The following is a 25,171-nucleotide window of genomic DNA, read 5'->3' as shown; positions in this document are numbered from 1 at the left end:
ATAATAGAACAGAAAAACAGCAGAGGAAGAGAAGATAAATGTCAAAGCAAAAAGAAAACCTAGGGAAAAAGATAAAAATAGACATATATAGTTGGAGGTCTGACCAATATTTACTTTTAAGGAATTAAGAACATTAATTTCAACTGAATTTGATAGTGATATTAGTTTAATGCTAAAAGTCAGGTTCACAAAACCTCAACCATTGTTTTTAAGATTACAGAGCTCAAATAATAAAACACCCTTCCTCTTGGAAATTTCTTTGCTATGAACAAATGAGCACACTTTGCATTTATACTGAATTTGTAATGTAGAATTAAAGCCTAAGAACAATTTCTGCTTTATAGCAGGTTCAGTTCAAAGGAACTCAAAGTTAACTGGTTTGTTTTACTAATACCAATGGAAGCTGTTCCCTCATTTTCTTGCCATTCATTTTCAACTCACAGCTGTAGTTGGGTGGAATTTCAATCTCAATTGATTCAGAATATGTGACTGATTCGCTATATGTATAACCCTTATTCCAGTTGAAGGATTTATCTGATGAAATGCCCCATGATCCTCCAAAGATGTCAAGTATCCCTGCTGTCATACTAAAGCTGACTGTCTGAGAGTTGGACATGCCAACATCCCCGGAATGTTCAGAAATCACAGTTCCTGATAAAGTCGTAATCTTCTTCATTGCTTTATAATCTTTGTTGATGACTTTGCTGGAAGCTAATGCTATGCCTCCCTCACTGTAAGATCCCTGCTTTAGGTCCTAATTGACATTGGAGATGCGCTGAGAGAGATGGTCTTTATTAAGGATCAGGACATCATAGTATTTATACTAGTTTTCCTTGCCATTCTGACTAATGAAGAAGGCTTAATGTTCTCTGACCACCTTGCTTAATCCAAACTTATTTTTACCAACATATACTCTTATATCTGAGCAAGTATTGATGGAGTTGGATGGGACATTACCCCATGAACCCAGCCACCAGCTCAATGATTCAAAGTAATGATCATTCACCAAAATCTAGAACTGAGAAGTGGATATTCTTTGTTTCCACCTGTGTAATAGCAGTAAGGACCCCGGCTAGAACTGTAATAACCAGCTGAACAGTCTGAAATCACGCAAGGATATTCATATCAGTTAGTGTGGCTGTTCCAGTAAGACACAGCTCCACGGGGGACATAGCCAGGAAACCAAGCCTATCTCAGGGTTGCTTCATGGGAAACATCAAGGCTTTTACTGGAAGTCTCCCTCTTCTGCTGGTTCCACTGCTCCCTCTTTCATTGCTGCATTCCTAATATTGTCTGGGAGAAGAAAATGGAATAGAAACAAAGGAAATCAGCTAATATTTCATAAAGAAATGGGGATGCATGGTTCTTTTCCCAATATAATTCCTTTGAAAAATTCCAGACAAAGCATAAATATCCATACATTCTATGCACACTCTAAAATTATCCTAGTTGGACAGGGGACATTTAAATTCATCTGAATGAAGACAGATTAAAGATTGTGACTCATACAAAACAATTGTTTTGGCGTTGTATCATGCTTTCAATGCTTTATAATCCTGATGGATAACCCACACAAATGTAGAATACTTAATTGGCCAAGTGTGATTGGACACACAAGGAATTTGTCTTGGTGTAATTACTCTCAGTATACAAAAAGAAAAGGTACATTTGTTAAGAATCAAGAATCATAATGTACAACTTTTAATGATAGTCATAGGGTACAATCAACAATCAAATCATACTAGGAAACAGTCAATATAAATCATAAGGATACAAGCAACAAAGTTACAATCACAAGTGGGAGTGGATGGGTGATAAGGAGTGATGAGAAGATTAACAGTAATAGTAGCGTACACTTTGTAAATAGTTGAACAGTGTTGAGGGAATTATTTGTTTGACTGAGTGATGGCTTTTGGGAAAAAACTGTTCTTGTGTCTAGTTGTTCTGGTGTGCAGTGCTCTATAGCGTCATTTTGAGGGAAGGAGTTGAAACAGTTTATGTCCAGGATGTGTGGGGTCTGTAAATATTCTCACAGCCCTCTTTTTGACTCGTGCAATATACAGGTCCTCAACTGAAGGCAGGTGGGTAGTAATTGTTTTTCTGCAGTCCTAATTATCCTCTGAAGTCTGTGTCTATCCTGTTGGGTTGCAGAACCAAACCAGACAGTTATAGAGGTGCAGATGATAGACTCAATAATTCCTCTGTAGAACTGTATCAGCAGCTCCTTGGGCAATTTGAGCTTTCTGAGTTGACACAGAAAGAACATGCTTTGTTGTGCTTTTTTGATGATGTTTTTGATGTTAGGTGTCCATTTCAGGTCATGTGATATAGTAGAACCTAGAAATTTGAAGGTCTCTACTGTTGATACTGTTGATAAATTGCACTGAATATCCCCCCCCCCCTAGTTTGTGCAACTGAACTGTAGCAGGAAAACAAAGAATTACAATAAGATTAATGTTTTCTGGGAACAGTAGATTCCTCAGACCATTCATACTTGTGAATATCTGCAATAGATTAGAGCCAGTCTGGTGTAGTAGTTAAAGTTGCTGATCTAGAAATTAGGAGGCTGTGAGTTCTAGTTCTGCGGTAGGTATGAAAGTCACTGGGTGATTTTGGATTCTGCCCCAGCTCAGTCCACGTCAGAGAGTTGTTATGCAGAGGGGGAGATATTCACTGGCTTATTACTTACAAAATAATAAAGGTGGGATAAAACTCTAATAAATATAATATATACATAAATACATATTTGCCAATGTCAAATTCATTTTTTAATCCATCAATCTATATTTTTAAAATGAGGAGTAACAATACTATATGCTGTCTAGATTCATTTTGAATTGGGTGACTTTACAAATCTAAAATTACATTAAATTAATTTAATAACTGTAACATGTATTTCTCTTCCCAAACAAAGTCAGGTGAACAGCTCCAATCCCATTTTTTGCCACAAAAAATATTGGCTTTGCTGCCCATTTTAAAGATTGAAACATAGATAAATTATTCTACCCACATCTAGATACCACAGTTTAGGAAGTTATTTGAAAAGGATTCTTTCTAGAGGACAGTAACCAATATGCTAAGTAGCCTGGAAAGAAAAAATCTGCAGGTAAAGAGAGGAAGCATTGCATATGTTTAGACTGTTGGTAAGAAATTATCTTCAAGTATCTGGGGGATTATTACATAGAAAAGTTGAAGACACAACAGTTTTTGTATTATATGGATGTATATTTAATTTTGATATGAGAAAAAAGTCCCATTATTGAAAAATAAATAGCCTTTGAGATGATAGACTCTCCTTTGCTCAAGTTTTAAACCCATCACTAGCTCAGATATTAAAGGAGGATCTTTCCATGGTGGCGCCCATCTTAAGTACTTAGAATGTAGAATGCTTTTCACCATCATTCTCTTTAGGATTTTAAAGCTAATGTTCACATCATTGGCCAATGATTCACTGATGATCAGGAAAAGGAGGAGAGCAGAAAGTAAAAGACACATCTGAAACAAAGATCAGAAAACTGCCACCATGTAGTATTCAACTTGTCCAGACATTTAGACTTTGAATAATTCCATGACATAAAAACAGGAAGATATTTTTTATATTTAATTCCAGCATGTGAGATCTTAATGTAAAATATGTGAATTTTCTCCAGGAAGTGAACAGATTATTATAATCCCTCCATGCTGGAAGAATCTTAATTCTGAGACAGATCAATTAAATCTGAGTTCATCTTCCTCCATGAAATTTGCAAGAGTTTTCTCCTGAAAGGATCACTTCTCACTGAATCTTTCAATATTTTAAAGTAAGATTTTAAAATATTTCACAATCCGTACCTAATATCTATAAAATTGTCTATGTTTCATTCACTCCTAAATATGTGCAGTGGTTCAAGATTGCATCACTTTTGGAGAAAACATCAAGGAAAGAAATCAGTTAAGACTATTTTAAAACCAGATGTTAATGAGTTTTTGCATGAACCCCTTTGCACTGATTTCCAACTTACCTGAGAATCCATTGCAGCTTTTTGCAGAACAATTCTTTAATTCATTGCTGCTTTACTCCTTCTCTCTATTTGTATCTGTTCCAGTAGAATATACAATAGAATTTGTATATTAAAGGAGTATGTGTCTTGTTTGTCTTTTAGAGGTGGGGTGGAAAGTTGTAAAAGTATTTAGAAAATATGAAGACTTGGATGATTCATGATGATGCTATCATGTAGCTGCCTCTAGTTTCTAAAGCAAATATTTGAGCAGATTTTGCAGCTGTTGCTATAATTTGGCTTTCCCCAATATCTAAAGGCTTTGTGGAAGGCTACAGCTGGGCTTTGGTGACTTTGACTGCTCTTTGATCCTCTGAGAAATATGAATCTGTTGTTTTTAGAGAAGTCAGATAATTTAAAGTTAGACAGAAAATAACTTGCTAAATAACTTGTCTTAAAGCTTCTAAAACTTCTGCACTGTTAGCTGTTCATATTGTTCCTAAAGGTTAGAAAAATTCTGGTTCTCCAGCTTCTTAATTCTGTGTAATTTTTTTTAAAGTTAAGCAAGTCCTATGTTAGCTCTTTAAATGGGATATGCTATAACTAAAGATTCTAGGCAAGATGCTGCTGATCTCAATCTGGTGACTGTAATTGCTCTTTACATTTCATTTCTAAGTCTTTGATGTTGTTACATATACACCCTTTATCCCACCAATAATATATTTCAAGGCAAGATTTCATAGGACCCAGTTTTCTTATAAGAAGATACATAGAGATCTTGGTATATCTGTAATCTGTGTTTAGTTATAAGATGAGTGTTCACAGAATGAAGATCCAAATGGATCTTTGTTCCCCATTTAGTTTTCAGGGAAACTCCACCTTGGTCTGGGGTCGCCATCAGAATACAATCATGACAACTGATTGTCCTTTGCTACCTGTAAGGTACCTACACTCATAGGTCAGATTAGAAATATTGTTTAAAAAAGGGATCTTATGATATTATATTAACCCATGTTCTACAATAAGCCAGTTTAATATAGTGGTTAAAGCATCAGGCAAAAACAAGGACAGTGTTGGTTCTTTCTGTCTTAAGCACAAAGCTAGCTGGGTGATTATGGTTCAGTCTTCCTGTTCATCCGTAGGAAGGAGGCAATAGCAAACTATTTCTGAAATCTTAACAAGAAAACTGCAAGAACTAATCCAGGCAATCTCCAGGAGTCAAAAACTGACTTAAAAGCACACAAAAACAAAATCAAACTTGCATCAGTGGTTTGCACTTTTCCATATGTAAGGCATCCAGAAAGAATCCATGATATCAATCCTCCAAGACATTTTCTCTCCAATTGATTTATTTAGAAACAGATCTGTCATGTCAAAGGCAATTTCCCAAAGTGAATTTTTTTTGCGTGTTACACAGAATCCACCTTCTCTCCTCTCACTTCTACATTTCATAAATCATGAGAACCAATTAACTGCCACTGGAATTTCCTAATACATCACACAGAATAACCTTGAACTTTTCAACTCCTCCAACTCTCTTTAAAAAAGATATGGCAGCTGAATTTCAAAGTTGACAGGCATCCCCCCTTGAAAACTCTTCCTCCTAAAAGAAAAGAAAAAAATAGATACAGGAGTTAACACATTGTCCTTCAGCCCCTCTCCTCCCTCCATGAGGACCCTTTGGTTTGTGTGGAAAATCCTTATGGAATTGGTTAACCAATTGATCAGCACAAACATCCCAACTCTTTACCCAACTAGCATCTGAGAGGGGGTATCCTTTCCATAAGACCAAATATTGCAATCAGCCACAGTGTAATCGAGAATCGAGAATTTTTTGAATCTTATAATGTGTTTCCCCTGTACCATTAACGGTTTAGGGGGAGCGATTGGCAGTGGAGTTATCTTTGATGTAGTAGCTGGTTTTAGTAAACTACAATGGAATACTGAATGAATTTCAATATTTGAGGAAGATTTAATTGGACAGTGACTGGATTAATTATCTTTGAAATTGGGAACGGACCCAAGAATTTTGGAACCAGCTTCTTACTGTGCAGTTTCAACCTAAGATACTTGGTTGACAAATATACTTTGTCCCCTACTTTAAAAGGCAGTTGAAGGGAATCTATGCTTATCCGCCTCTTTTTTATAATTTTTTGCAGCTTCGGTCACAGATTTTTTTGATCTTCCCATCCTTTCTTTAATGAGTTCATCCATTCTGTTAGGGACATGGATGAGGGAGGTTGTCTAGGTAACTCTGGCATCAGGACAAAATCCATTCCAGTGTTGATTTGGAATGGACTTAATCCCGTGCTGCTATGTACTGCATTATTGTAAGCAACCTCTGCAAAAGGTAATAACTCAGCCCAATTTTCTTGTTGATAATTTACATAGCAACTAATGTATTGTTCAATCATGGCATTAGCCCTCTCCACTGCTCTGTCACAAGCAGGATGGAAAGCTGAGGATAAGCCTTAAGAGGAACCAATGGATTTCAGAAATTCCCTCCAAAATTTTGGGGTAAATTGTACTCCTCTGTCTGATATTATTCTATGAGGTACCTCATGTAGTCTATAGATATGTTTCACAAACAGCTTTGCAAGTTTTTTCACAGATGGAAGTCCTTTGCAGGCTATAAAATGAGCCTGTTTAGAGAATAAGTCAATTATAGTCCAAATGATCATATTCTCTTCACTCGTAGGAAATTCAACAATAAAGTCCATTGCGATCTCTTTCCAAATTTTGGTTGGTTCAGTGACTTGTTGCAGGAGGCCAGGGATTTTTCCAGTTCAGTGTCTCATTGTGGCACAAACTGAGCAACTTTTCACATAGTCCTTGACATCAGGTTTCATTTTTGGGCACCAGAACTGTCTTCTCAGTAAACGTAGGGTTTTTAGGAATCCGAAGTGGCCTTCCAGCTGGGAGCCGTGGCTACACCTTTGTACCAGTAGTCTTACGGTTGTTGCTTATTCCCTTTCCAAGCTAGTCCATCATTCACTGTCAACTCAGTTTGATGGTCCAGGAACCAAGGATCAGTCAATAGGGCCATTTTCAATTCTGCAGTCAGCTTATCTTCGAGGTGTTTGGTTGGCTTGGGCTCAAGTGGTCACCTGACCTGCTGATTGAGCATCTGAAATTAAGGCTTGTACTATTTCCTCTTGATGGCTGTCAAACTGAGGTTTTCAGGACAGAGCGTCCACCAGTAAGTTTTTTCCCTCTGGGGATATATTTAATGTTGAAATTGAATTGCTTGAAATATTGGGCCCAGCAGACTTGTTTGGGCGATAATCTCCTAGGGGTCTTTAGAGCCTTGGGGTTCTTATGATCAGTCCATACCTCAAAGGCCTTTGGTGCCCCTTCTAGAAAATGCCTCCAAATCAACAAAGCCCATCATATGATGAATGCTTCTTTCTCCCAGACCACCCACCTTCGCTCTGTGTCTGTCAGCTTTTGGGACACATAAGTGCAAGGCATCAGTCGGCCTTGAGAGTCCTTTTGCAGCAAAACAGCTGCCACTGCTACATCACTTGCATCCATTTGGACAATAAAAGGCTTGGTTGCGTCTGGGGGATGAGCTCAGCTGCGAAGGGGTGTTTTAAGGCCTCGAAAGCTTTCTGACAGTCCATAGTCCAAGCCAGGAGTTGACTTGGCTTTGGTTTGGTGGGTGACAGGCCCGCTTTTAATAGCTCTGTCAATGGGAGGGCAACTTCAGCAAAGGATGGAATGAATTGTCTATAGAAGTTGGCAAACCCCAAGAAACTTTGAAGTTGTTTTCAGGTTCTGGGGTGTTGCCAGTCCAGCACTGCTTTCACCTTTCCAGGGTCCATTTCATTCCCCAGGTTGGATATTTGGTGGCCTAAGTAGTCCAGTGACTCCTTGTGGAATTCACATTTTGAGAGTTTCACATATAATTTGGTAGCTAGAAGTTTTTTAGAACATGTAGGACCAATTGAACATGTTCTTCCATGGTTTCGCTGAAGATAAGGATGTCATCCAAATACATGAGGACCACCGTGGTAAAGGTGTGGGTATAGCACCTCATTGATGAGCTGCATAAACACTGCAGGAGCCTCCTGAAGTCCAAAAGGTATGACTTTGAATTGGAAGCTACCCAGAGGGTAGTTAAAAGCAGTTTTCCACTCATCTCCCTCTTTGATACAGACCCCATAGTAAGCTTCTTTGAGATCTAGCTTGGTGAATATTTTGCCTTTCGACAGGTGGTTCAATAAGTCATTTATAAGAGGGAGAGGATACATGTTTTTGATGCATATGGCGTTCACACCTCTAAAGTCAACACAGAATCTCAACCCGCCATCTTTCTTCTCCTTGAACAATACAGGGGCAGCTAATCTTGATTTGGCAGGCTCACTAAAACCTTGTTCCAAATTGCTGTTGATGTATTTCCTTAATTCGGTCATTTCAGCAGGCGTCATGGAATACATCTTTGGTTTTGGTAATTTCACCCCAGGCTCTAATTCTATGGCGCAATCAGTGGCTCAATGGGGAGGTAATACATTACACTCTTCTTCACGGAATGCTCAGGCAAGTCTTTGTATTGGTCGGGTACCTGGGGGTTATCTGGGAAAAGGTGGGATGCCATGGATACTGGCTCAGGCTCTGGGTTCAAGCTGACTGGTGGCTTTGTAGTGGGTGGAAGAGGGGGCAATGTGCCTGGTCCAATGAGGATTTTTCTGAATCCATACTCCCATTTGATCATTGGGGCCCATTTGTCTAACCAAGCAAGTCTCAGTATGATTGATTCTTTTTATATATATAAAATTTTTATTTGGGTTTTCACAAAACATAATACAAGTAAAATTTCTTTTTTTGAGAATAGCATGGTCCCAAGTTATCACCTCTCCATACAGATACAAATTCAATTTCATATTCATCTTTGTGTTCTATTCCATATCTTATTACTATTTTAACATTTTCTCAATATTTTTCCCTTCCCTTAGTTTTCTCAATCTTACTTTTAATTATCTCATTCCTTTCTAAATTCAATTTTATATATATATATATATATATATATATATATATATATATATATATATATATATATATCTTTTTCTAAGTTTCAAAACCTTTCTAGTCATCATATTTATACTTTTGTCTGAACTGTTTCAATTTCATATTTTCTTTTCTCATTAAACAACATTTTCCCCTGTAGTTACTAATTGGAGTATGACACGTTTGTATCTTTTAATTTTTATCCATTTCTGACCACGCTGCAACTGCCTTCAAGAAAGGGAGTAATGGCAAGCTGGGGAGGAGAGATGTGGCTCTTCTCGACCCTGCTGGCAGTCTCCCCCCTCTTCACCACCTCTGCAGGGTGGCTTAGCCCTGAAACATCTGTCTCAGGGTGGTCCAGCGGTGAGCACAAATCGAAACTGTGCACAATCACAGATTTCGGTCTGTCACCAAAGAAGCTCAAACCAGATCTCCCCAGTATGATTGATTCTGACATCTTGGGGTCCACTATGAAACATATGAGTTTGCAATGGGGCCCTAATTCCATCTTGATCAATTCTGTCATTTGTGTGGTTGGGGCCCCCTCAATTAAGGTTCTATCCATTTGCTGAAATCTGGGCATTTTAGCGGGTTAGTCTTTATGCCCAGTTGTTCAACAATGGGGAGTCCAATAAGACATCTAGAACACCCAGTATCAATGAGAGCTTCTAACTCCCCGGCCTCTCCCGTGTTTGGTACCACTAACTTGACCTTGACTGTAAAACAGTGGCCCCCAACCTTTTTTGTGCCACGGCCCGGTACCAGCATCACAAAATGATCTGCAGCCTGGTACCGGCATCAGCACGCCTGGCAAGGCGAGCCGAGTGACCGGCCAGCCAGCCATCCCCTGCTTCTCCCCGCCACCTTCAACTCCTCCTTTGTACCTTTGTCAATGGGCTTTGGGACAGCCGCTTGGCTCACTTTGCCTTGGGTGCTGAAAGAATCCTCGCGCCTTAGTTTTGTTCGAAGCCACCCCCCCTTCGATGAAACTAAGTTGCGAGGATTCCTTCAGGACCCAAACGCCGCTTTCCAACCGGAAGAGCTCACCAGAAGCACTTTCTCATCAAAACAAGATGGCGGTGCCCAGCAAACCGGCAGCCCGGTAGAAAATGTTCCATGGACCGGTACCGGTCTGGGGCCTGGTGGTTGGGGACCCCTGCTGTAAAAGGTATGATGGAATCACTCACCATTGGGTCATCTTCGCAGGTCAGGTTCTTGGGGATGTGGTGTTGGTCTGGTGGTCCGTTGCTCCCATCTGCACAGAGGGGGCTTTCCCAGCTGTGTTTGGTGAACCTTCCCCTACCAGGAGGTCTTCCTTGATTCTTCCGACCTCTAACAGGCTTCAACTGCAGAGCTTGTGGTACAGGAGCAGGGGCCAGACAGTCTGCTGTCCTATGATCAGCTTGGCCACATCGGTAACATTTCAGCATCCTATTGGGTCGGGTAAGAGCAGCTTCAGCTGGTCTGGTTGGTGGTCTCCTCACCACAATTCTCTTAGGTAGGGCTGCTGTGGGTTTCCTGTGTGGGTTGATGCTGTGATCTAAGCTGAGTAATGCGACATACCACAATTGTAAGGTCTCTGGGATTCCCCTAATTTCACAGTCCTTCTTTACTTCTTGATCAATGGCTTTTTAAAAATAATGTAAAGTCATTCTTTCAGGTCAATCCATGAGGTGGCTTGCAAGCCTTCTAAAGTCTCAAATGAATTCTGACAAAGGTCGCTTACCTTGCCTCATTTCCATTAACTTCTCTTCTTCTCTGCTATCCTGTCTGGGTTTTCAAATCTGAGTTTTAATAATTGAATAAATCCATTTACATCGTGTAATTCGGGGGCTTGTTCATTGTGTAGTTGGGCCACCCAATCTGAAGCATCCCCTTCATTCATCCCATTTGTTATGGATGTAACCAAATCGCACTCTGTGGTGTATTGATCTCCAAATTGTTCTCTATGGGATTGGATTCAAGTGAGGAAGTAATTGAAATGTTCATGGCAGCCATCGAATACAGCCTTAAAGGGTAGGCCCCCTGTATCCTGGCTGGGTGCCTCTCTGGAATAGGGGTCCCTGTGGCCTCACTGCCAGTTGGGGCTGCATTTGTGGTTGCCAGGAGGAAGATGGGTGTGGCCTGGTTCCCTGCTCGGGTGGAGGGGAAGTGGCTGCTGCCTGGGCACCCCCCCTTCAGACCAGGGCTGTGTTGGTGCTGGCTGCTATTGGCATTGAATCCACCCCTGGCCTGGATAAAATCCCCACCCTGGAGGGATACTCTCTTCAGGGGGCAAATTCCTTCTGGGAAATGAGGGGATTGCCTGGGGGGCTGCAACATACCTCTGTCAGTTGATGCTTCTTTCTGGCTTCCACCAACTGGCATCTGTATAGTCTCCTCGTTCCTCATGATTCTTGGGTAAGTGAATATGGGTGGTCTCAAGCTTTCACCCATCCAAACAGACTGTGAGACCAAACCTTTCACCTTTAAATTCTGGAACTATTGATGTAAATCTGCCCTTGATGGACTTCCAGGAATAATCTTGGGGTTGTCTTCCTGAGAGAAATCTGACCCCAATTGTCTCTCTTCCTTCCAATCTGACAGAATAGCCATATGCCTGGGGCTAGAGAAAGATTTCTCTTCAGACAGCTGGGTTACCTCTGGTTTATAACAACTACTTGAGTTGAAACGCTTCGGTATAGCTCCCAAATCTCTTTCTCCTACTGCCATCCTGAAAGCATCCATCATCTCTGTTGAGGTAATTCCCTGTTAGGAGAATGAGCGCACACAGGGAGATGTAGTGAGAGTGACCAGCACACAGATACACTGAATAGTAAAATGTAGGTTTTACTTCCAGTAAACGGTTAAGCAAAATCCAACAAGCAGTCCAAGTTATACACAGTTAAAGCAGTCAGTTTTCAGTCCAGGGATAATCCAAAATCAAAGTCCAGTATCATGCACAGTTCAGTAACAGACTTACAGTAATCCAAAAATAACGACGATCAGCAACAGTTAATAGGGAAATATTCAGGAAACAGCAAACATGAGAACATCGACCAACTAGCAACTATCAACAACAGGACTAAACAACCCAGGTTTCTGGTTCCATCTTATGGCCGTTTGAGAAACCACAACCAATTACAATTTTAGCATTCCCTTAAAGAGACAGTATTAAATGTCTATCCTGGTTTATATATTTCCAAACAACTGTTAGGTGACTAGCAATTCCTAACATTCTCCCCTTTGGGTAGGACAATATATAACATCTTACAGTTTAAGTCCATAATCCTCACAGCAAGCCTTATGCTTTACAGAGCCTTGGGCTTTTGTAAAATGATCTGCGATGTTATTTTCTGACATACAGTATTCCAGCTTAATCATCTTACTTTGCACACATTGTCTTACATTTAAATATCTTAAATCTGTGTGTTTTGTTCTTGTCTTTACAGCAAGATTTGAAACCATCTGTATTGCTGATTGGTTGTCTTCATAAACAACAATAGAATATGTTACATCAATTCCCATATCAATCAATAGTTGCTTATAATAAGCTAAATCTGTACATAATAGAGATAAACATGAGAATTCAGCCTCCATTGTTGACAAATTTAGATGTTTCTGTCGAATAGACCTCCATCCAATCAATACTTTTCCTAATAATACTACAGTACCTGATGTAGATTTACGTGTATTTATGTCTGTAGCAAAACTTGCATCGGCATATGCAATTAGACTTAAGTTCATCCTTAGGCTCCAAATATAATGCATAATGCATTGTTTGTTTCAGATATCTTAACACCTGCTTAGCAGCTTGCCAGTGCCTTTCAGTTGGCTCAGTATTAAACCTCACTAATTGGTTAACACAGTATGCTATATCTTGCCGCAACCAATTACTGAGATAAGATTAGCTACCAATCAAGGACTGATAAATATCTTTATCAAAAATAGGACTTTGTACATCCCTGTGACTAAACTCCTGGCTCTTTGGTGTCTTAGCCAGCTTACAAAGTTCCATTTTAAAATTCTTTAGTAATTGGTTAATTTTATCTGCCTGTGAGATTTTGTATCCTCCCCTAGTTTTATCTATCTTTAAACCAAGATATTGTTTAATTTCACCTAACTGTTTTATTTTAAATTTCTTTTCTAACAGTGAAATTACTTAAGTAGCTTCTTGCTCAGTTTTGGTAATTAATGCTATGTCATCAGTAAACAATAGCAACAATGAAATTACACCATTACTTTCTCTTTTGAACAAACATGGATCAGCCATGCCAGCTACAAAATCTATCTTAGTTAATTCTTTAACTATACACTGGTTCCACTCATATCCTCATTGCTTCAAGACTCTTTTTCAATCTCCAGCAATCAGTTGTATTATCTTTTTTTTAATCCAAAGTTTTCTTTAAATATATAGTGCGTTGCAACTGTGCATGCAGATATGCTGTCTCTACATCTAAATTATTTATAATGTATTTCTCCTTAGCTGCCCACACTAATGCTGCCCTTAATGTAGTAGCCTTCAGACTAGGTGCAAACACCTCATCATAGTCATTTGCTGTCTGATTGAACCTTTGTGCTACTAACTGGCTTTATGGGTAACAGTCCCATTCACACCTGTCTTTAGCTTATAAATCCATTTACACCCTATGGCATGTTCACCTGGTGGTAACCTGACATTTTCATATACCTCCAACCTTTGTAAGGATTTCAGTTCCTCATCCATTGCTTCCTGCCAAGCAGTCTGATCCTTAGCAGGATACAGTTTCAGTTCATTATAGTTATTTGGAACTGTATTCACTTGGCATGCAACACTAGCCTGATATCTATCAGGTGGTCTTGTTACATGGGTTGAACATCTTGGTAGTACAGGGCTTACTTGTCGACTCACCTGTTCCACCTGCTCCTGTTCTTCTATTTCCTCCTGTTCTTCCTTTTCAATGGCTATTCGTGGTTTACTTATTTCATCTTTAGGGACTACTCGGGTATCAATTAAAAGATCATTGTTGTATTCCTGTGCCAGTTTTTGCCACCCAACGTTTTCAAGAAATTTAGCACTAGTGCTACAGTAAACATGAGCTGTGCCTGGATCCCAAAATCTAAATGATCTATGGTTGGCCTCGTAACCTATGAAAAATAATTTTCTAGCTCTATGCTGCCCTTTCGGTCTTACTTGTGAAGGAATATGCAACCATGCTGGAACTCCAAATGTGTATAGATAACTTAAATTTGGTTTTCTGCCATGCCACCGAGTGAATGGCAATTCACCAGTTGTTGTGTTAACCACATTGTTTAAACACATGGTTGCTACACATTATGGCCTCACCCCGCAGTGTTTCAAGCAAACCTGAATCAGATAACATAGTGCAAGCTATGTCTTGTAACCTTTGCTCTCTTCATTCTACAAATGAGTTATGTTGTGATCTGTAAGGTGCAGAATGTTTATGCTCGACACCAGCCAATTTTAACATAGTTTGGAATCTATTGTTAATAAATTTAGTCCCATTATCAGTAACTAAAATCATTACCTTATGTTTCATTTTTCTCTCAGCAAACCTCAGCTAATTAAAGAAACAGTGGAATGTTTCTGTTTTGTTTTTCATTAAATAGCAGAAACTGTACCATGAGTAATGATCCATTATACTCAAAACATAGCAGGCACCTCCCAAACTGGGTTTCTTAGGACCAATTATGTCAGCACACACAACTGCTAAAGGTTCTTTGGTCTTAAACCCATTCAGTCTATTTGCTGGAGTAACCTTGCTTTTCTCCTGGCTACAGACATTACAGTTCAAGTACTTACTACAGGGTTTTAATTTTACTCCCTCTGACAATTCAGCAGTTTGTTTCAACATTTTGAAATGAATGTGCCCCAGACATCTATGCAGTAAATGTATACATTCATCATGTGGCTTAACATTATTATAAACTGAGTTAGCCATCTGCAACTGGTCATCGTGTATAATATAAATCATTCTCTAAAGTAGCAGTAACACTTTTACCCTCTTTCTCTATTATATAGTTATCTCCCCTAAAGGTTACTACATAACCAATATTAACTAAAGCCCCTACTGATAACAAATTAAATTTTAGTTTAGGTACATATAACATAGATAAATGCTCATTTACCCATGACCAATATGCAGTACCTTCACCAGATGCTTTTATCTTCCATCCATTTGCCAATGATACATGTTGCTTATTCGTGGGCAACTTTACAAACCTCTCTCTATTTTTTAGTAATGCATTGCGATGCTCCACTATCAACAACCCACAGATCATGGTTTATAGTTGAATTGCTAGACATAGCTAAATTAACATTCTTCTTAGCCTTCTGGTGATTACCAGTATTCTGTCGTTTTTCCTTCTTACAGAATTTAGCTATATGTCCTCTAGCCCCACAAGAAAAACATTTCCTAACAGTATAGGCAGTTGAAAACAAATCCTCTTCTTGTGGTTGTTCATTCCTTAGTTGGTTCCTATCCAGCTGTCTTCTTGCTTCTTCTAACAACCTTCTGGTTATGTCAGTCAATGTCAGTTTATCTCTGGGCAGAACTTCCAGTGAAGATACATAATCATCATAATTTTCATCCAGTGAGGAAAGAATGATGTAAACTTGATGTAGCTCTGAAAATATCAGTTCATTTTCATGTAGCTCTTCAAAAGTTATTTTCATGAAGTTCAAATGAGCTAACGTATCTCCACCTTTCAGAAGATGTGCTCTAAACAGTTTACATGTAAGATGTATGTGTGCACCTATCCTGTCATGAACATAAATTCTCTTCAAATTCTCCGAACACCTAGGAGCAGACTCTTCTCCACAAATATGAACTAGCTGCTGGTCACTCAGTGTTAATCCAATTATACAAAGAGCTTGTTCATTGTTCCATTTAAAGTCAGCAAGCTTCTTGGCACTGCACTTCATAGACCAGGAAACATAGTTTGTTCCATCCAACCGGGTTATCAGTGATAGCCTTGTTGAAGGGTCTTGTGCCATCTTTATCAGGACAGTAAACCACAATTAAACAGTAAACAGCTGTCTGTATATGGTATTGTGTATTCATACCAACTCTCAGTTATCTGAGCCAGGTATGGCCTGGGTCCATAACCAGTGTGGAGGTAATTTCCTGTTAGGAGAATGAGCGCACACAGGGAGATGTAGTGAGAGTGATGTTGAATAACACATGACCAGCACACAGATACACTGAATAGTAAAATGTAGGTTTTACTTCTAGTAAATGGTTAAGCAAAATCCAACAAGCAGTCCAAGTTGTACACGGTTAAAGCAGTCAGTTTTCGGTCCAGGGATAATCCAAAATCAAAAGTCCAGTATCATACACAGTTCAGTAACAGACTTATAGTAATCCAAGAATAATGACGATCAGCAACAGTCAATAGGAAAATATTCAGGAAACAGTGAACATGAGAACATCGACCAACTACCAAACAACCCAGGTTTCTGGCTCCACCCAATTACAATTTTAGCATTCCCTTAAAGAGATATTTACACATATTTACATGCATAGAGATATTTACATATTTACACACTAGCACAGCACAGCATAGCATAGCATAGCATAGCATAGCATAGCATAAGATCAGAGGTGGCATTGAGCAGGTTCTGACCAGTTCTGGAGAAGCAGTAGCAGAAATTTTGAGGAGTTGGGAGAACCGGCAAATACCATCTCTAACTGGAGATTTAACAGTATCCTTCCCCTGCCACGCCCTTCGAGCCATGCCCACAGAATCGGCAGTAAAAAAAATTGCATTCCACCACTGACAATAGAATAGAATAGAATAGAATAGAATAGAATAGAATAGAATAGAATAGAATAGTATTCTTTATTGGCCAAATGGGATTGGACACACAAGGAATTTGTCTTTGGTGCATATGCTCTCAGTATACATAAAGAAAAAATAAAATAAATTCATCAAGAATCATAAGATACAACACTTAGTGATAGTCATAGGTTACTAATAAGCAATCAAATCATCATGTATTTATACATATGAATGTATGTCGGTGAATGAGTATATTTATATGTGGTGTGCAAATATTGTGTTTTAAAATTTGATTCTATCAAATCTCTAAATTGATTTTTTATTTTTTAAATGTAATAATTTTATTAAAGAATATAAAAGTCTGTACAAAAGTAAAACTAATGCAAACTAAAAAAGAGGAGATACACAGAAAACAAAAAGGAGGAAGAAATAGAAAGTAAAGAAATTAAGAATAAAGAAAAAGAAAAATATAAAGAAATAACTTCCCCCTTCATTCCAACAAGTATAAACAATTTTAATAATTTATCACCTTTTCTTAAAATACAACAAATAATGTCTTCTCTTCATGTCCCAATTTTTGCTTTACAAAAAAATCCATGAAATATTGTCATGATGTTAGAAAAAGTCTATTCAATGTCACCAGAAATTGCAACATATCTATTTTAATCTTGTTCAAATATACACTTTAGTCTTCCTTTTACTTTTAACAATTTTAATCCTTGATTCATTCAAATAATGTCATAGAATTTAATTTCTTTTTACTTTTTAATTATTCTTTCTTATGATATCCTTCAAAATTTTAATATCTAGTTCGTAAATCCAATATAGAAAAATTATCCAGGTAATTTTTAGTTTATTTTATTAGCCAGTTTCTTTTGTATGCCAGTATTGCTTCTTTTTCCATGTCATTTTTATAGTATATCATTTGTAAATCCAGTTTCAACTCAATTTCAGTCTTATTAGATATAATTTGTTCTCCTTCCACAATGTCTTTTAGATATTAGATTTCTTTTTCTGAGCTAGCTGATTTTTTATGTCTTAAAACATATGTAGGATTCTTTAAAACCTGGAGCTAGAGATTGGGCTTTTAAAAAAACGTTTCATAATTTTTCCAATTACTGAGATAGAACAGTTTTACACCTAGCTTCCAAAGAGCCACTATTTTACTCCAGTTCCCCTCTCTATATCATTTCTGATTTGCTTAAATAAATTCTACACATTGATCATATAATTAGCACTAGAGAATATACAGTTTCAAGTGTAGCCTTCAGAGGATAAAGAGATAAATTCATACTGTTATTTCCATTTAAAATATTTTGATCTTTCCTGCTCCCAAGATTATTTATTTTCAAGGGTATTTATATCTAAAACTTTCCACTGACTCACTTTTTAATATGTATAAAATTAACTAAAGATCACTCTTATATAAAAGTTATATAACCGTGATAAGTGCAGGACAGCAAAGGTCAAATTTTAAACAACGAGAAGAGAAAAAGTTTCTCTAAGGAAAGCTAGCAAGGAAACTAACGGCTCATTGCCATTAACAATTTTTATGCTTCAGACTATTTGTTGACTTCAATTCAATCAATATATATCAGTGATGGGATTCAATTTTTTTTACTACCGGTTCTGTGGGCGTGGCTTGGTGGGCGTGGCAGGGGAAGGATACTGTAAAATCTCCAGTCAGAGGTGGTATTTGCCGGTTCTCTGAACTCCTCAAAATTTCCACTACCGGTTCTCCAGAACTGGTCAGAACCTGCTGAATACCACCTCAGATATATATATGAATATATGATATGAGCAGAGAGGGTTTGGAGATTTTAATCCTCTGTGTTATTTTTTCTTATTCTGTAGCAAGGGAATTAATAAATCTAGCCACTGCCTCAGTAGCCCAGAGGCAATGGTGTTTTTCCAAGTCTGGAATTGAAGAAAGTTTTCAAGGGAAGAGATGGGCTGGACAAGTTTACCAAATCCTTGGAAAAGTTAAAAATGGCTTTGGAGAGGAAGGTGGATTGTGAGTGATCATCCAAGCAAGTCCTGAAAACTTTCCAAACAAAATACAAATACACACACAAAGGGGGGGGGGACCTATGTTTAGCACTAGCAACCACAAAAAGGAAAAGAAGATTGGTATACAAAAAAGAAAAAAATATGATTTATTTATCAAATAAACATACAGATTCCTTCCCTGCTGGAATTCTCCTCCCCTATTACATACATACATATACTTATACACAAAAATACACACACACACATATACATACATACACACAGATTAAACTAAACATTACACTAATATTAAAATCCATCTGTTAACCATCTGTTATTGTTTTAGCACATAGAAAGTCCATAAATGGCTTCCAATCTAATAAAACTGTCTAGTCAATTGTCTCTGATCAAAACAGTTTGTTTTGCCAACTCTGCTAATTCAGTCAATTTTAAAATCCTTTCTTCAATATTCAGCATCTCGTTGAAAATATGATAGAGATCATACAAATCCAATTCCTGAGATATAGCCTTGCTGTCCTTTGGTGTGCATATAATGTATCACATAGACTAACTATCAGAATGCTAAAATTGACATAGGGTATGGAGGTGTGTAATAATTTACCAGCCAGTTAATTACTCACTATGTTGGAATCAATTGATGTTATATAAGCTATCCATAGTATTTCTTATAGCTGATGGGTATAAACAAGCTTAATAGTTTTGTTCTCTGAAGACTATATAATATGAAATATTAGAAGATAAGTCCCAAAGGTGCTTTTTCAAGAGTTAACTGGACTTTCTTGTTTTTCTTTGAAGACTTTCACTTCTTATCCAAGAAAAACAAGAAAGTCCAGTTGCCACTTGAAAAAGCATTTTTGAGATAACCATGACCTGGATGATTGAGAATCTCCATAGACATTTAGCTATGGACTTTGGATGAACTCCCCTTCAAATAGTGTGGGAGTCTGAAACTGATTTCCAGAAAAATTGCAAACTACAGAAACCATTTCTGCTTCAGTTTGAAATGCAGACAACACAAGCTCATCCCCAACAGCCTGCTCATGTGTTCAACAGAGCAAAAAACATCCTGCAAAAATCACAACTCCACAACACAGTCCTTTCAGCAGCTCCAAGAAGCTTCCACACCAGTGGTGGAATTCAAATGTTTTTTACTACCAGTTCTGTGGGCGTGGCTTGGTAGGCATGGTGTGGCTTGGTGGGTGTTGTATATAGACATTTGCATACTCATAATACTACGTTCTGATTGGACAATCACTACCGCCTAGCGATTGGTGGTTAACAACAGTTTATGATTGGCCGCCCAAATGGCGGGAGGTTTAAAATAATGCCATTGGTTGCAAACCACAAGCAGCCGCTATAAAAGAGGCTGCCGTGGCTCAAGTTTAGTTGAAGTTACTGACAGTTAAATAAAGAGCTGAACTCAACTCCGATCTCGAGTCTATCTTGTTCTGGCGATAGAACACTGGCAACGAAGGTGGGATTGAGAGGACAAAGACCGTAAACACGTGGCGAAGAGAGCCAAGAAGTCAAAGAGATGGCCGGAAATAATTCGCCACCCACACCATTCAACCCAGCCAAAGAGGACTGGGAATCATACATCGACAGGTTCCTGATGTTCCTAGAGAGTAACGAACTACAAGGAATCATGGACCAAAGGAAGAGAGCTGTATTCCTGACGCATTGCGGACCTACAATTTTTTAGATGGCCAAAGCATTGGCAAAACCGCATGATGTCAAACAGATGGCATGGCCGGACCTGAACCAGATGCTGAGAGCCCATTACACACCTGTTGTTTCCAATCTTATTCGAAGACACGAATTTTATAAATGGGATCAACGAGAAGGTGAAAGTATCGGGGATTTCGTAGCAGCACTAAGGGACATTGGAGGAGCATGCGAATTTCTCAACATGGACGAAGCCATGAGAGATCGCGTGGTTCTCGGATTGAGAGACACTACCCTCCAGAGCAAACTACTAAATCGACCCAACACCACCATAAATGAAGCCATCGCTGAGGCAACCGCAGCTGCGGCAGCGAAAAAATCTGTGGTGAAAATGAAGCAAATGAATATGGCCCACAGTCCAAGCCAGAGCAGAGAAAAGAAAGTGGAAGGTACCCAGAAACACACTACCGCAACCACCCACCATCAAGACATCGAGTCATCAACTGACTCTGAGGACGAAGACGAAGAGGTACATAGACTCCAGTCAGAACGGAACCAGTGAGAAAAAAGAGGAAGGAAACCTGATTTTCAGTGTGCTGGATTCGGAGGAAATCACCCACATTCTGAGTGCCGTTTTTTGGATGCCATCTGCAGACACTGCGAAAAACAGGGGCACATTGCAAGGGTCTGCTGAAACAAAAAGAGCTATGGTCCAAAAAGACAAGGCAGCACCCCTCCCCCCCCAGAACTAAGGAGAAGCAAACTGGAAGTCATTGGAGCTGGGAAAATAGAAGTCAGCAACTCAACGAGAAGGAAGAAACACACCAGACAATTATCATTGGGAATGCCAGAGCAACTGATGCTAAGAAGGTTCGAATAAACGTCAAAATAGAGGGAGAGCCATGTGAAATGGAAGTGGACTCCGGATCATATCTGTCAGTGGTATCATGGAACATAATAAAAAGCTTGATACCAGGCATATGACGAAAAGAACTCGAAGAGCAAAGCCTGATGTTAAAAGACTACCAAGGAAACAAGATTCCGGTAGTTGGACTGGGACATTTCAAGGTAAAATTCAAGAAACACACTGAAATTCTTCCATTGGCCATTGTTGACCGAGACCGCACCAGCCTGCTTGGTTTAGAATGGTTCACGCCTTTGGGGATCGAAGTGACAGGAATCAGCAGCATCACCAAGACAGATTGGGAAGAAAGCCTGATGAAGGAGTTCCAGGACGTATTCGATGGGATGCTAGGCAAGTACCATGGGACCCCTATCTCATTTAGCCTAAACCTGAACATAGCCCCCATCCGGCTAAAGGCCAGATGCATCCCCTTTGCGTTAAAGCCAAAAATCAATGAGCAGCTGAACAAACTCATCGCACAAGGGGTACTAGAGCGAATCGACCATGCAAGATGGGAAACCTCGATTGTAACTCTCGTGAAACCAGGTAGGTCCGTGAACATCTGTGGTGACTATAAGGCCACCCTGAACCACGCATTACAGCAGAGCGCATACCCCGTTCCAGTAGTTCAGCACCTCTTGCACTCGTTGGGAGGAGGAAAATTTTTTGCAAAGCTAGATCTCATGCAGGCATATCAACAATTGCCAGTTGATTCCGAGACAGCAGAGGCACAGACTATTGTAACACATAGGGGGGCATTTAAATGCAACAGATTGCAATTTGGTGTCAGTGTGGCCCCCGGCGTTTTCCAAAGCCTGATGGAACGCCTCCTCCAAGGACTAAAAAGGGTGGTTCCCTATTTTGATGATGTATTGATATCCTCCGGAAATAAAAAACAACCAAAGGACTGGCTAAGGGCAGTCTTGCAAAGGTTTAGAGAAGCAGGACTCAAGGTCAAAAAAGAAAAATGCCAACTTGCCACAAATCAGGTCGAGTTCCTAGGATATCTTATTGATGAAGCAGGAATCAACCCCACCAAAAAAAAAAAAATACGAGCGATAAAAGAAGCACCCAGATCCAAAAACAAAACAGACTTGCAGGCATTCTTGGGACTCATTAATTTTTATAATGTCTTTTTGCCACAGAAGGCAACTATAGTGGAACCACTGCATAGACTACTCGATAAAAAAGCCATCTGGCAATGGGGCTGACAAGAAGAAGCTGCATTCCAAAGAATTAAGGACTTAATAACATCCAAATCTGTATTAATCCAATACAGTGACACGCTACCACTGACTGTCACCTGCGACGCTTCACCATTCAGCGTAGGCGCAATACTTAGCCACACACTACCTGATGGCAGAGAGGCACGGATCACCTTTTATTCCAAAATGCTGTCAAAAGTCGAAAGAAACTACAGCCAACTGGACAGAGAAGCCTTGGCTGCTATCTCGGGGGTGAAACGTTTTCACGAATACTTTTATGGTTGGACATTTTCCTTAATTACCGACCACAAGCCACTGTTAGGAATCCTGGTAGGAGACAGAGTCACCCCCAACATCCTGTCTCCGAGGATGACAAGATGGTCAGAATTTCTTGCAGCCTACAATTACAAGCTCGTCTATTGACCAGGAAAAGCCATACCCCATGCCGACGCACTGAGCCACTCACCCCTACCAGACCATGACGACGACCCAGGTCCCACCACACGCACCCTGCAAATTGAAATAATATTGAACCTGCCCATCACCACATTGGACATTGCAAGGGAAACCACAAAAGACGCACTAATGGCCCAACTCCTGAACTGGGTAGGGAGGGGCTGGCCGGAAAACAACAAAAACGAGACTTTTAAACCGTTCAGAACCCGGCAAACTGAGCTGTCAATTGAAAAAGGATGTATATTGTGGGGGGATAGGGTTGTTGTTCCAAGAAGATTACAAGAAGACATGCTGAACATGTTACACGAGGGACACCCGGGCATAGTAAAAATGAAGTCCCTGGCCAGAAGCTACCTCTGGTGGCCAGGAATAGACAAAGACATTGAAACCTGGGTAAAAACATGTAATAAATGCCAGTCGTCGAGACGTGCCTCCCCTTTAGCACCGGTCCTTGACGGAGACACCCAGAGGCCCCTGGTCAAGGATCCACATAGACTTCGCTGGACCCACAAAGGGATATACATTTTTAATCATTGTCGATGCCTACTCGAACTGGTTGGGAGTCAGCATCATGAGTTCAACAACAACTGAAGCCGTCACTAAACAACTAAAGAAACTCTTCGCCACTCATGGATTACCAGATGTGTTAGTCTCGGACAATGGCCCACAGTTCACAGCTTTAGCTTTTGAACAATTCCTCACAGAACAAGGCATATGACATGCCCTGACAGCGCCAGCTCATCCGGCGGCAAATGGATGGGCGGAATGCATGGTTCAATACAGGAAAGAAGCATTAGAAAAACTTGAAGGGGGCGACATGCAAGACAAAATAAATACAATGCTCACAATTCAACATACGTGTACATCAACAAACAAGAGTCCAGCTGAACTTTTAATGGGCAGAAAATTGTGAACATATTTGGACAGACTACACCCTACCTACAACCCCGAGAAGCCACCAGACTCCTCCAGTAAGTACCACACGTTTATACCAGGCGACCTGGTATACGCGAAAAATCTTACTGGAGACCCATTGTGGTTACCGGCCATGATAACACAAATAACAGGCCCCCGATCATACCGATTGGAAATGACAGATGGCAGAACCTGGAAAAGGCACATAGAACAACTACGATCTCAATACCTCAAACGCAACACCGACACACCCCGAAACATAGAGCAAACTCATAAAAAACAGCCAATAAATAATAATAAAACCAGAGAGGGGGGGACCCTTAAATAATAAAGAAAAGGAAGACCCTCCTTTAACACAATTAAAAACAGCCACCAACCAGCAACAGAAAGCCCAAGAACAAATAAAAACTACTTACCAACAGATGAATTCGAAAGAAGGGAGCTGGAGGAGAACCAGGGAAGAAGCCGCCGAGCCGACTCTACCTGCCCAAGTATGCCAGAAGGGAGAGGCCAAACCAGTTCAACCAACCTAACAAAGCACGGCGGAAGCGGCATGGCTGACACACCTTTCCAGGAGGTTCCTGAGACAAGGACAGGAGAAACATCGATCCCGTCTGAACCGATTGAAGACAACACAGAGGCTGAGCTGCGCAGGTCAAGTAGGACCCACAAAAGCCCCGCCTATTTGCATGACTACATCACGTAAAGTTGGACCGTACCAAGAGGGGAGGGGTGTTGTATATAGACATTTGTATACTCGTAATACTCTGTTCCGATTGGACAATCACTACCACCTAGCGATTGGTGGTTAACAACAGTTTATGATTGGCCGCCAAAATGGTGGGAGGTTTAAAATAATGCCATTGGTTGTGAGCCGCGAGCAGCCACTATAAAAGAGGCTGCCGCGGCTCAAGTTTAGTTGAAGTTACTGACAGTTAAATAAAGAGCTCAAGTTTAGTTGAAGTTACTGACAGTTAAATAAAGAGCTGAATTCAACTCCAGTCTCAAGTCTATCTTGTTCTGGCGATAGAACAGTGGGCATGGCAGAGGAAGGATATTGTAAATTCCCCATTCCCTCCCCACCCCACTAATCTGCTTTTCAGCTATGTTCTCCCATGCAGAGCAACAAAAGAAGACCCAGCTGATCGGCTGAGACTCAGAAGGCAGAGAATAGATGGGGTGGGGCCAGTCAGAGATGGTATTTGGTGGTTCTCTGAACTACTCAAAATTTCCTCTACTGGTTCTCCAGAACTGGTCAGGACCTGCTGAAT

At 39.8% G+C, this 25,171-nt stretch overlaps 1 pseudogene; it reads right to left on the bottom strand.

The window, feature by feature from the left end:
* Positions 1 to 370: 370 nt before the first annotated feature.
* On the bottom strand, positions 371 to 10,720 carry LOC113450807 (natterin-3-like; annotated as a pseudogene).
* Positions 10,721 to 25,171: the final 14,451 nt, after the last annotated feature.

This window comes from Pseudonaja textilis, chromosome Z, assembly GCF_049901715.1.
Source record: "Pseudonaja textilis isolate UNSWEBS1 chromosome Z, rPseTex1.2, whole genome shotgun sequence".
In the NCBI taxonomy this organism is placed as follows: domain Eukaryota; kingdom Metazoa; phylum Chordata; class Lepidosauria; order Squamata; family Elapidae; genus Pseudonaja; species Pseudonaja textilis.
This window is presented reverse-complemented; position numbering and strand designations above follow the sequence as displayed.